The sequence below is a fragment of the Hemiscyllium ocellatum genome, chromosome 12, assembly GCF_020745735.1.
Source record: "Hemiscyllium ocellatum isolate sHemOce1 chromosome 12, sHemOce1.pat.X.cur, whole genome shotgun sequence".
In the NCBI taxonomy this organism is placed as follows: Eukaryota; Metazoa; Chordata; class Chondrichthyes; order Orectolobiformes; family Hemiscylliidae; genus Hemiscyllium; species Hemiscyllium ocellatum.
In genome coordinates, this window is record NC_083412.1 from 71,540,807 (window position 1) to 71,555,686 (window position 14,880).

Consider the following 14,880-nt stretch of genomic DNA (forward strand, 5'->3'; position numbering starts at 1 on the left):
AAACAGAGAGAATAAGAGTCACAAATGTGGGTGGGGACAGCGTGGACCAAGGGAAATGAGAGAAAGAAAAAGGTCCAGGTGAGCGGAAATGAGTTACAGGGAGCAGGAGCAAGCTGAAAGGATAGGTCCACCTTGGTAGTCCTCTATGTGGGTTGAAATGAGCTGTTTGAGGTTTTGGGAACTATGTGGTTGGAAGCAATAAGGGAAAACCTCTGGACAAGATGAGGTCAGTGACAGTGCTAGTTCATGGCTTGATGTTTGGTGTCATTCAGTAAGGACTCATCATTCAATATCAAACAAAAAGATCTGAGGGCATTGTGAGAGGTAAGAATCAAAGAAGTCAGTGTGAAGTGAAGGACAGAAAGATCAAGGGATTTGTTATTTGTGGACGAGTTGCTGGAGGTTGCAATTCTTAACACCAGAAAGGATTGGGAAGGAGTTTTGTTAAAACATCAGATGAAATAAAGGATGAAATGAAACAGCAAAGGAGGACACGAATGGTGGAGCAGATTTAATGGGACAAATGGCCTACCTTTGCAGCTACATCTTATGGTCTTAGCTTTGAAATGGAGTTAATGAGACTTTGGCATATCTCTGACTTTCTTTCACACAATGTTAACACCGCTGGCTAGGCCAGCTATGAGAAAGTGGGGGTGAACTGCCTCTTAGACCACTGCAGTTTTGAGGATGCAGCAACACCCACAGGCCTGTTAAGATGGGAGTTACAAAATTTTGATCCAGTGAAAATGAGCAAATACCAATAATGTCCTAAATCCAGATAACATGTGACTTAGAAGGGAACTTGCAAGTGGTGGTGTTCCCACTCAGCTGCTGCCCTGGATTTTCAAAGTGGTAGAGATCACACGTTGGAAGGATAGTAATACCAGTGTTTAGCTATAGGAAGTACTGATTCAATGAAGACTTGATGACAGCCAGAGTAATTGTTCAGCAATATTTGGGTCAGCACATAAAAGTGAAAGTCTTTGATTATAACACATTGCTGTTTATAGGAGGAAGGAGCCAAAATCTTCAAGAATACAGCTTGAGTATACTAGACCATCCACATTCACTTCCCTTCAAAATGTTTCTCAACCAAGCACAATACATCAAAAGATCAAGACTTCCTGAGTGATTTTGGACAGACAATAAAGCCAATTTGCTCACACAGTTCCACAAGCAGATAATAATGCAGTTGAGAGAATGCACCAATATAAAAATAATACATTTTGTTTTCTGTTGTTTTCATATAGATTGAATTGTTGAGACTTTAATTTGACAGATTGAAGATCCGTTGGTTTTATGAATTAGCGATTTCAATATCCTGACCTTGTATAATCATGATCCAAGCATAACATGCATTGCCAAATGAGCTATCAACACTCAACAGCACATCACTGATTGAATTTTATCTTTAAATTCCATCCAAATGTCCTTTAAAAGAACAAATTCTTGATACATGGAAGCTGTTGCAACATATGGGCCCCTTGCCCTCCAACATTTTTTTGAAATCATGGAAGAAAACGTGAAAATAAAGGAACACAGATGGTTTTGATTGTTTAAACTGAAATTTGCACCTCAACAAATAGAACATCAGACAAACCCAGACTGAATTTCTGTCAGTTTTTTAAGGTTATTTTATTCACTTAGCAACCACAACACTACGTCCCAGTTCAAATTCTTTACTGAGCAATTCCTGGTCTCCTTCATATCAGAGTCAAATTTGAACAATTCTCATCAACACAGCATAACTAACATTTGAAAAGGCACAAATATAAATACCAAAGAAATATTGTTATCAGAAACTCTACCCTCTCTGTACAGTTGTAAAATTTGCAATCCACATTTTAAATTCAGGCAGGCTCTCCTGTTTGAGAAATTCTTTATTGGTGGTTAATATTTTAGGGTAGGACACACATCCATCAAGGCAGCCAAGGATTATGGGAGTCATACAGGAAAGTGGAATGGACACCAAAGTCAGACCAGCCATTGATTAGCAGAACAGACTCAAAGGCATCAATGGTTAACTTCTGCTCCTAAGTTTTATGTCTTATTCTCAGCCAGGTCAGACTTATCACACATGCCCAGTTGTTTTGAGATGGTGGGTGTGGACCTTCCCTTTCACTGTCTCTGCTAATGTTTTGGAATAGTTTATTTAATGTGGTTGTCTTCCTTCTCTGAAGGCCATTAATGAACTGGTTGTTGTTTTTGTTTATACAAAGCAGGTCATCGTGGTTATTTATTTTGCCACAGACAAGTCACCTGACTTTTAAAATCTATTTTAAAATTCATCCTGGTGGGATTTGAACTTATTGATCTAGGTTTCTCATTGTTGACATACAAAATGAAATTAAAGAGCTTTTACCGTAAAAGTATATAATCATAACCTAGGCAGATTCTAGTTCTATAGATATAGATATTCAATTCACCAGTGTTTCATCTGTTCCAACATAGGGAAAAACTGTATGTAGAATTATATTGAAAATATAGCACAGAAACAGGCTGTTTGCCCATTCTCATAACAATGTTCCACATAAACCTTCCCCAACCTGCTTTATCTAACTCTTTTAACATGAAGGAGAAAAGAATTGAATTTATCTAGCTTCCCCTTGAATGAATTGATGGTATCAATTACTCCTTGTAGTAGCGAGAAATGAAAAAGGATAAACTGACTATACAAAACAGATGTCTATTTACAACAGTAAATCTTTCAAACAGCTAAAACAATACAGTTTTCCAAACATAACAAATTGTATTTACGTAGAATCCAGCTGTACGGATGCATTTTTTCAACCAGTTCAATAATTCAGTCTAGCCATACCAATAACCAGTGATATGGAAATGAAGCTTCAGGCCAAACAAAATAGAAGTCACATAAGTGGTATTGTGAAATGACAAAGTTCTGCCGTTACTAATTAAAAGACAAATATTTATAAATTTGGCTGTTAAGGTATATTTTTCAGAAATGTTTCTGTTCTGCTGTGTCAGCAGAAGAGTAAATTGAACAGTCATTTTCACAAATATAAATTGTGCCTGGGGTTGTGATTATCCTCAGATTGCACTGATGGGCTGAATCTTGCAGTTTTTTTGGATAAGTGAGAATCGCATCAAGCTTTCTAGTGGGTTTCGCCATTTGTGGCTGAGGGAATTTTATTATCAAATCTTACCACACTCACATCATTAAGTACTTACTCGATCCCTATGATGTCCTCTCTAGTCAAATTCTAGTCCCATCTTACCACTGAAAGATTGCCATCCCTCAATGCACCATTTTTAAAAGACCATTGCCAATACTTGTTCAAATACACAATCTGGCATTGTACTTTACGGGCAATGTAGTGGCATGTCAGTAATGAAGCCATACCGCTTGTGGTTCATAGCCAGCACAGCTGATACTCCCTTGCACATAAACCCCATTCTCTCACTCTAGTCAATGTTTAACCACCAGATCACACAGTTTACCGTCCTTAGCTCGGTCCCATCCAAACACTTTCTCTACAGTTGCCACTACTCTGTGCCCAGTGTCCACTGGAGGTTCACAGCTTGTCTTGTTCAGTAAGGCAACATCACCTACAGGCAAATTACTGGGTAATTCCAAACATGAGCTCTTAATTCCAGCCAGCAAAAGCTAACACAAGCAATACCATTAGAGACTGCAGTTCACCCCCACAATACCAACCAAATGCTGCCAATGTAACTAACAATTATTTTACATTCTATGATGGTCATTTGCATCTAGCTCTACTCTACTGAATCCATGTCAGCCAGTGCCTGCTGGTCTTGTAGTGCCTAGAGCAGCAGAACATTGCTAAGCACAAAGACAGCTTCTTCTTCCCCAATGTCCTCATTCTCATTGTTGGAGACTACTCCCATTCACTAGGTTCCACAGTGACTATCACATCATCTCATTGCCTAATCCCCTGGATAGAGGGTGTGGCACACTCTGTCTGAACTGTATTGGAGACCCTTCCTCAGACTGGTCCAAGCAGCTGAACAGCAGCATGAGGAACATGATCTGTTCCACCACGGCACTGGTCGAACCATGGTGAAGCTACCTTGTTGGCTGAGTGGCTAAAGGCTGATGTAAAAATGCAAGTGTCTGCTATGCTCCAACCCTCTTTCCATCCGAGACCAACATCAATCATTCAACTTCTCATTGCATTCTGTAGAGTCCATTGTTGTCCTTACATGATATTTGATGAGCACCCTTCAGTGTTTCACAAATTATGGGAAGCTTTGGCAATCATTCAGCTCCTTTTAAATCATTGTCACTGATTTCTGCATCACTGAGATAACAGTGTTAGATTCCCAAGCACCCATGTCCTGGTGCAATTTGCTATTGACCAGCATTTGAAGCCTAAGCACGTTCACTCCGTGTGCCTTTCAGTTGGGCAAAGAAGTGATTACAAATAAAGTGGAGCTGGCATTTGCAAATGTGCACTTCTTGTATTTGCCCCATTATGTCCTTGTGCCCAGTAGATGACGATCTCACACTTTCATACACAGACACAGATAATCAAACTAAATCAGCCTTTTTACCTCAGCATTCATACACAATAAAATTAAACCATCGAAGACACCAAAATAATCACTCCCATGGTTCCTATTCATACTTTGGATAACCAACTCCAGACTTTGCAAATAGTTAATTTGCAGAAACCTGTTTTATATTTAAACAGAAGACTTAACTATTTATTAAAGACACAATGACTTTTGTGAAGAGAAAATTTTAAAAAACATGGTTAACTGATTAGTGCCTATTCTTTCAACCAGAAACATTTGTGTTCAGACCCCACTTACACAAAAGGCAGATGGACAACAAACACCGTTAAAGGGAAAAATAAAAATAAAATTGGCCAGATTACTGACATGGCTTTCAAGATGTGTGGTTTCACAGGTAAAAATGTGGACTCCTTGGCTGTTTTCTGAAACATTAATCAGGGTCACCTCCTCAGTTCACTCAGGCAAAGGCAGCAATATTTCTAACTGGTCTAGTAGATGAGGCAGGAGGCTTTCAAATCATCATGTTGTCTCAGCAGCAGTCTCAGAAAACATAGCTCAAAAGAGAAATTAATTCTAATTGCACACTGATAGACTGACTGACTCTTCAAGGCTCCACTACCATTCAACAACTGCCCATCTGTATAAACATAGGGTCTCTTCCAGACTTGCCAGAACCAATAACCTTGTTAATAGCCATTTTCTGCTATCTGTTTAAACACAATGCTTTTCCTGGGGTGCTATGTCTGTTAGAATTCTTTTTAAATCAAGGCTTAATCTGCTATTAGCCTAGCCTCACAAACAAATATGTCTTGTTTGGTACATTATTTTCCCTATAACACAAGTTGTCCCAAGTCCACAACTTATTTCCTGCTCACAGTTTAAAATTGATAAAAGAATGGAAATAAAAATAAATGAAAAGTCAGTGAGGGTTCTAATGTGCCTTCACCCTCAAAACATGAAATGGCATTTAAAAAAAGGTTAGTAACACTTAGATGACAAACAAAACACAAAACTCAACCATTCATTCTTCGTCCCACCAGATTCTTATTCACTTTTCAATGTTCTTGATCATGTAATTAAATCTGCAACCATTTACATTTGGGATAATGCATCAATAGTTACATTTTCTTTCTCAGAAATATGTTCATATTTTGTTATCTAAGCTCCATCTGAAAAATCTTTTAAATTTATCAATGAATCTCAGGGGATTATGGTCCATAAAATGACAATTTCAAAGTGTCCACTTTGAATATAAATATCAAAAAACCTGAAGTGCCAATAAAACCACAAATGCTTCTTTCTCAATTGTGGAGTTTTTTCATTGAGGTCTATTCAATTTCTGCAAGAGTACAGCTCCAATTCCAAAGTCACTAGCATCTATTCTAATTTAAATGGTTTGTTAAAGTTAGGTGCAGCTAATATAGGTTCATACATTAAAATTTCTTTTTAGCTTTCCATACCATTTTAATTTGTTTACGTAGCCAAATAGTCAAAGGCTTGGCTACTATACTAAAGTCCGTTACAAACATTCAATATAATTCACACATTCCCAAGAATCTCATTATCTCCTGTTTTGTTTTAGGGGTAGGAAGGTCAAGTATAGCTTCTACCTTTGCTGTTTTGGGTGATACCTGTCCTTCTTCCACTACATGCCTTAAGTATGATACTTTGGCTTTTACAAAGTCACTTTTTGTTAGATTTAACATCAACCCGGCTGACCATATATGTGTAAACAAGTTTTCTAACTGCTCTATATGGTCCTTCCATATAGCATTATGTACAATAATGTCATCTATGTAAACTACACAACTAGGCATTTTGACTACAACTTTATTCATTAATCGTTGAAGTATGGCTGGCATATTCTTAAATCCAAATGACATAACGCAACATTGGTCCAATCCATATTTCTTTAGCATGTGTTGTCAGTGTTACTTGCCAATATCCTGTTAACAAATCAATTTTAGGTAAGAATGATGCACTACCACCTATATCAATACAACTTTCTAGTCTGGTAATACATACAAATCCAAGTTTGTGGCTGCATTCAGTTTCCTATAGTCTACAAATAATTTAACTGAACCATCTGGTTTAGGAGCCAATACTGCTGGAGAACACCAATTACTCTGACTCGGTTCAATCAATTGATTCTCCAACATGTATTGAATTTTATTTTGTTACTTTGGCGTGTTTTTCTGGTATTAACCAATATGTGTTTTGTTTTAGTGAATTCAAATTGTAAATGTTCAGTATATGTGGTAAATCCAAATATATCTTTGCTAATTTGCTTGCATTTTCCCTGAGCAATCTTTGTTGATCTTCCTCCAGATATGAAAATACAGTGTCTAAATTCTATAAGATCACTGAATTTAAAGTAGAAAGTTCACTTTGGGAACTGTCTGGTTCTGTTTGGATCTCACCCTTCTTTCTTGTAGTTAAATGTAATAGAGAAGGATGCATAACATGCCTGTACGTTCCCATTGACTTCTCAACAATAGTACTGTTTGAACATGTTCACATGGCACGATCAGTTCTTTTTCCTACTACCAAGAGTATCAATTAAATATATTACCTGACTAACCCCTTTAATCACTTTGTAGGGATAACTGAATTTTGCCTTTAATGTACCAAAATTTCATCTCCTGGTTTAAAATTTCAGATTGTCATACATTTATCTGCCCACACCTTCAGCTTGTTTTGTGAAGTTTTAGATATACCTGTACAACTCTACATGCTCCTGTTAACCTTTTGAGAAATGTGGACACATACTCTAACATTGAAAATTCATTTTTGTGGTTTAACAATTTATCTGTAATCAATCCTAATGGTCTTATTTTATGGCCATAACTTGAATGCGCTGAAGCCTGTAGATTAATTTGGAGAATCTCTGGTTTTCAAATAAGAGAAAATCTAATCCTCATAACAATAAGCTTTGATCATGGTTTTGTGAGTTGGCACCTTGGGTCTGTGGATGGCACGCAGCCAATTTCAACTGTTTAATTCATAAACTACTGACGGTCTCTTGAAACATTTTGAAGTAAGGTTTGATCCATGATCAAACTGTAGTTCAATTGGTATGTCATAATAAGGACAAAGAACAAAGAAAATTTACAGCCCAGGAACAGGACCTTCAGCCCTCAAAGCCTGAGCCGATCCAAATCCGCCGTCTAAACCTATTGTTCAATTCCTAAGCACCTGTATCCCATTGCTCCCCATCTACTCATGCATCTGTCCTGATATACCTTGGATGAAGCTGAATTGAATTAGTGAATGAAAAACTGAGTCTGTTTTTGCATCACTTTAGTTTTGGTTGTTCCTGTAAGAATAGCCTTTGGAAATTAGGTAGGCATATCCACTGGGATAAATTAATTTCATGTTTTTGATTTGGGCAAGGGTATAACACAATCCATTAGTACGTTGATTGAATGGTTCCTCAAAAACCAGTATAAGAATCTAGGGTGCTGGTTTAACCACATGTTGAGGTTTACCTACAACTTAACAAGTATGACACTTTTACAGAGCTGCACCATTCTGTTATGCAGTATTGGCCGAGTAAAATACCAAAGTTTTTTGAAACCCTACATGTTTGCTGTGGGAATCTCATATGCTACTTAAAATATCTCCCTATAACAACTGGGCATTATCACTCCCTACTGTATAACAAACTATCTTTCATTTGCAGTTCTATGAAGAGGTCACTACTTCCTTATCAGCACATGGTTATTTTGATAATAGCACTTCGGAACTCCTCCGCTCTCTATCTCAGTATGAGATGACTGTGCCAATTATTTGTTTTTTGGTGCTGTAACTAGGTACATCATACCATATGCTCCATCTAGATTATCTTCAACTTTTAGAGAAGTTTCAACTGTTTTTTCAGTTATTGGTGTCACATCAAACTTCACTGATGGATTTTGTTTAACCACTGCCTTGGTTCCCATAAATGATACAAAGAACCTGTTCCTGTAACTGTTCCATTTTTTTGTACGTCCTTTGGATACTTTGTAATTATTGGAGAAGGTACTATCTGTAGTCCAGCCAAATCTCTTCCCAAAAGTAAATCTATCCCCTCAACAGGCCCCCCATTGGGAGACTGATGAGCATGGTTAGATCTCATGGAATACAGGGAGAACCTGCCATTTGGATACAAAACTGGCTCAAAGGTAGAAGTTAGAGGGTGGTGTTGGAGGGTTGTTTTTCAGACTGGAGGCCTGTGACCAGTGGAATGCCACAAGGATCGGTGCTGGGTCCACTACTTTTCATCATATATATTTAAATGATTTGGATGAGAGCACAAGAGGATAGTTAGTAAGTTTGCTGATGACACCAAAATTGGAGGTGTAGTAGACAGCGAAGGAGATTACCTCAGATTACAACAGGATCTTGACCAGATGGGCCAATGGGCTGAGAAATGGCAGATCGAGTTTGGTTTAGATAAATGTGAGGTGCTGCATTTTGGGAAAGCAGAGCTTAGCAGGACTTATACACTTAATGGTAAGGTCCTGGGGAGCGTTGCTGAACAAAGAGACCTTGGAGTGCAGGTTCATAGCTCCTTGAAAGTGGAGTCGCAGGTAGATAGGATAGTGAAGAAGGCATTTGGTATGCTTTCCTTTATTGATCCGAGTATTGAGTACAGGAGTTGGGAGGTCATGTTGCAGCTGTACAGGATATTGGTTAGGCCACTGTTGAAATATTGCAGGCAATTATGGTCTCCTTCCATCAGAAAGATGTTGTGAAACTTGAAAGGGTTCAGAAAAGATTTACAAGAATGTTGCCAGGGTCGGAGGATTTGAGCTGCAGGGAGAGATTGAATAGGCTTGGGCTGTTTTCCCTGGAGTGTCGGAGGCTGAGGGGTGACCTTATAGAGTTTTATAAAATCATGAGGGGCCTGGATAGGATAAATAGACAAAGTCTTTTCCTAGGGGTGGGGGGAGTCCAGAACTAGAGGGCATAGGTTTAGGGTGAGAGGGCAAATTAAGGGGCAACTTATTTACTCAGCGGGTGGTACGTATATGGAATGAACTGCCAGAGGAAGTGGTGGAGGCAAGTACAATTGCAACATTTAAAAGGCATCTGGGGATATAGGATTTGTAGGAAGGATTTGGAGGCATATGGGCCTGGTGCTGGCAGGTGGGACTAGGTTGGGTTGGGATATCTAGTCAGCATGGACGGGTTGGACCGAAGGGTCTGTTTCCGTGTTGTAAGTCTCTATGACTCTATAACAGGTAATGGTTTTACTACTCCAACAATTACCTCTCCTGATTACAAATCAGATTCTAGTTGTGCTTTATATAATAGAACCGGAATATATGATCCGCCAATCCAATTATACTTTAGCTTACATTGAACTCTCTGGAAAAAAAATCAATTCTTTCTTCGGTAAAACTATGTTGCCCCTGTACCTCTTAGTATGATAATGGGTTTGGCTACCTCACCTTAAGATAAAAGGCATTAAAAGATTGAGACCATAAAAAAATGGGAACAGGAGCAGGCCAATCGGCCCCTCAAGCCAGCTTTGCCATTCAATAGGATCACGGCTGATCTGATTTACCTCTTGACCTCATTGCTGCCCTTTCCCCATAACATTTGATTCCCCTACTAACAAAACTTATCTCAGGATTCTGCCCCCACAGATCTTGGCAAGACACACCAAAGACGCTCAACTCTCAGAGAAGAAATTTCTCCTTAATTTAGTTTTAATTGATGTCCCTTTATTCTGAGACAATGAATTCTGGTCACAGAATCTCCTATGAGGGGAAAGATCCATTCAGCGTTTATCCTGTCAAGCCCCTTAAGAATCTTATATTTCAATGAGATCACCTCTCATTCTTATCAACTCCAGTTAGTACAGCCCCAACATGTTTAATGTTTGGTCGTAAGACAATCTTTCCATTAGATTAGATTAGATTAGATTAGATTACTTACAGTGTGGAAACAGGCCCTTCGGCCCAACAAGTCCACACCGACCCACCGAAGCACAACCCACCCATACCCCTACATATACCCCTTACCTAACACTGCGGGCAATTTAACATGGCCAATTCACCTGACCCGCACATCTTTGGACTGTGGGAGGAAACCGGAGCACCCGGAAGAAACCCACACAGACACAGGGAGAATGTGCAAACTCCACACAGTCAGTCAGTCATACTGGGGATCATCCTAGTAAACCTTCTTTGAATAGCCTCCAATGAAATGATATACTTCCCTTAAATATTGGACCAAAATTGCTCACAGTACTCTAGATATAGTCTCACTAGCAGTCAGATTTCCCTACTCTTATACTCCAATCTCCCTGGAATAAGGGCCAACATTCTGTTAGCCTTGTTGATTACCTACTGCACCTTTCTGTGTTTTGCGCACAAGCACCTGATGTTCCTTTGTTTTGCAGCTTTCTGCAGTTTTTCTCCAGTTAAATAATATTTTACTTTTGTTCACCCTTTAAAAAATGACAACTTCACATTTTCCCACCTTATACTCAACTTGCCAACTTTTTGACCACCATTCCTTTTGACAAAAATTCTGCATACCTTTCATCTACCTGACAGCTTTTTTACAAATAACAGAATTTGCCTCCAGCCTTTTTGTTATAGTCAGAGCTACAACCTGGTCTCTGATATTGTCCTTTTGCATTCCTTTCTCTGACTCGTTTTAACAATGCCTAACAGCCTCATGAGTCTACCTCATAAGTTCCAACATTCCGAACACAACTTCCCACCTTATTACATTATAAACGCTTATGTTTCCAAACATCACCTCCTCCCTTAGCAATTTCCTCTTTAATCTGAGGAGTTGTTCTTGGGGTATTCCTTAGTGTTCATTCAGCACCCTGACTATCTGCCTTCCTTCCATTTCCTTATTTTTCTTAAAGTTCTTGTGGTGATGCAAATAAAGTTTTATGAATTAGTTCATAATTACCAGCCATTATAGCTGCTTGTCTTGCTATTGCTACCCTTTGGTCTTCTGTATGAGTTCTAATTATAGAAGGGAAGAAAGTTTTAAATCCTTTGAATAGAATAATTTCTTTGAGAGCATCATAAGTATTCTTAAAGTTTAATGCTCTTACCCACCTATCAAAATTATACTGTTTAACCCCCTCAAACAATGACTGGAAGTATATTAATAAAAGAAAATAAGAAAATTGGTTAGAATACTTCACATCATGAAAGCCACTTCTGTTTCACAGGTATAAATGTGGACTCCTTAGCTGTTTATTTCTGAAACATTTTTCAGGATCACCTCCTCGGTTCACCCAGACAAATGCAGTAATACTTTTAACTTAATGTTTTACTCTTTGAACTTCTGGAAGCTGGTCTAGCAGATTAGGTAGGGAGCTTTCATACCTTCATGTTGTCTCAGCAGCAGTCCAGACCATCTCTCAGAAAACATAGGTTAAAAAAACCCCTATAAATTCTGGTTCCACCTTGAGAGACTGATCGACTCTTCCTGAGGCCACCATTACCATTCAACAACTGCCATCCGTTTGAACAGTGTCTCTTCCAGATTTGCCAGAACCAATTCCCAAGTACTGACCTCATTAAAGACCAACTTCTAATATCTGTTTAAATACAACACTTTTCCTGGAGGTTTCTGTGTTTCTTAGAACCTTCTAAATTAAGGCACAATCGGTAATCTCCAGGACTGGCCTCACAAACAAGCAAATCTTGTTCAGTCTGTTCTTTTCCTTTTACCACCAGTTGTCCCAAAGCTCACAATTCAAAACTGATGAAAGATAAAAATAATGTGAAAATCAGTGAGGGTTCTACCACGCTGCAGACCTGGGCACTGCCCAGACATTTTCCAATTGTATTTCACATCCAGGGAATGGCAAGTGATGGTAGGGAACATAGTTCACGGTGGACACCAGTTGTACCTGGTCATCAGGTACCCTTCCTCAGATTCCCCAGTCCTCTTTAACCTCTCACTACCCTGACATCACATTTCTACTCATTTTCCCTCATGTAGAAAACCCACTACAATGAACTTTGCCTCCAACTGTCCTCCGTGCCATCTGAAACCAACATTTCACCTTAATGACTACCATCCAGGTCCTCTATACTCACCCTTTGGAGGTCACTGCCAATAATTCCTCTCCTTTGGCCTATCATGTCCTCCAATGATGTTTCACATACACTCCATACAATGTGAGCTTCCCCCATTACTGTCCTTCTCCCCACCTCTGCACATGATTTTGCTTCCCCCAGCCGGATCACCCCATGTCTTTTGACAATGATCCCCTCACTGCCCCTCCAGGCCCTCCTTGCACCAAACTCAATAATCTATGGATGGACCCCCAGGACTATACTCACCCAGATCTTTGACTGCCTTCATTAGCAGCCTCTAGACATGTCTGATCAAACCCCTAACCACTGCGTTAATAGCACCACACCTGACTGTGCCCATAACAGTGAGTGGTCCTCTCCCAATGAACTGAAAGCTAACTCTTACCCAGTTTCTCATGTGGCCATTTGGCTGAATAAATGTGCAATGTATTTGCCATGCAGGCAGGTGGCACATACTGTAGGTGTTAGATTGAGGCTTGGTGAGCCATTCAAAAACATAACATCCCTTCCTGGGCACATCAAACAATCTGTCTGTACCTGTGCAAACAAATACATCAGTACAGCACCACTGATAACCTTTGTGTATGGCTGAAGTACTGAAGTGCTACCAGGCATGGCATGGCATGGCACATCAAGGCATGGATACTGTGACCATGTGGTTTGGCATGAAGCGAGCAAGTGCCAAACAAGAGAGCAAGCAGCCTCGAGATGAGGCTTCAGGTGTAAACTGAGTATCTGTCCCTGCACACAATCTCCAAGTAGTAGCTTTTCAAGACTTGTGGCCAGTGCACCTTCACTGCAGGTCTGCATTCCTGAGCATCCTGCAAGTGAATCAGAGAAGGAACCATGATGGTCGTGAGGGGTTGACAAATGCCGATGGACTAGGGGTGTGCGTGGCTGGTGGCTGTGGATCTGTCCTGATGTTGTTTGGTGCTGAGCAACACAAAGACTCTTCACAGCCAACAGTGAGTCACCAGGTACCTGCTCTGACTTCCGTGTTGAGATTTCTCAACATCCGGGTTGTTCAAGCACATTTGCCGAGATAGGAAGCTGAGTATTATTGAGGCAAGTTGTGGTGTTAACAAAGTATTTAACTAGTTACAATTCCCTGTACTTGACAACTCTCCAAAGCGTAGTGGGAAACTCATCTCACTATTCAGCAAATGCAAAGAAGATGCAACAAGTCTCACTGGATGTTTCACCCAACTGTGCCACTAATCTCACTGTAGCCCACTTTGCTCAGGTCCCTGTAACATTCTGCCTGCTAGGCTTTTGATTAATTAGCTCTTAGGCCTTGCAGTTACATTTTGCAAATGTTATTACTCAGATGTTTAAAGCATTTAAATACAACTCCTGGGTCTGGTAGATTGATACAGAAGCTAATTCAATTACAATAATCAAGTGAATGCATCCATCAAAATAACAGAGCAAAGAAGAGTATGAAATCTTTAAGATTCCATATGTTAGTACTCAACTCAATGCAATTTCAAGATCTGTGCGTTGGTGTTAACGTAGACCTGAGACTTAGAACAGTACACTTTTGTTCAACATCTACACGTCTGCTGGATGTAAGCTGGCCCCCATTAGTTGTAGAGTGGGATGTGCATTTTCTTGTAAATGGCATAGGTACCACAGGAGACTCAGGAGCCTCTTACAACACTTCCTGCTTTAGCAGAGCTATATGATTGCAAGTGCTTGGAACATATATTCTTGTCTTTTTTAAAATAGCTAACATCTGTTTGAACCAACATAGAGGGGAACTGCATGTGAATGTATTATTATTTATTATTATTAATTTAGCATGAATGATTTACACATTTTATTGTTACTAGCTGGACTGAAGTACATTGTTAAAAGATTTATCTATGTTTTAAATGTTATGACTCAATATAAATACAGATACTGACATTTAAAACATTTTAGGTGCTACCTCAGAAGCTGAGAGGAGGAGAGACCAGAGTGAAAAAGTTATTATACCACTAAAGTTGGTACCAAGGGTGGTTAGCAGTTAATAAGAAATATAATAGATTTAAAAATCCTCAACTTTATTAATAGGTACATAAGAGAACAGGAGCATGGAAGTGATGCTGAACTTGTATGAGACCTCAGCTGGAGTATTGTGAACAGATTGGAGAGGGTGCAGGAGAATGTTTTTTAAAAATTCATTACTGACCATCCCTAATGCCCAGAGGTAGCCTGGATGCCCACATGTATACAGTCAAGATACCTCCCTGAAAGTTTCATGAAACATTTTGTGTTGGTCTCACTGTCAACGCCATCAGCTTCCAGGCACCCCATGCCCCCTTCCGACTTAGGG

The 14,880-nt window shown here is 39.4% G+C and overlaps 1 protein-coding gene across 2 annotated transcripts in view; it reads right to left on the minus strand.

Annotated features, from left to right (window-relative positions):
- Positions 1 to 14,880, minus strand: part of col8a1a (collagen, type VIII, alpha 1a) — a 151,515-nt gene that overhangs the window by 43,098 nt on the left and 93,537 nt on the right. The window lies entirely within an intron of this gene.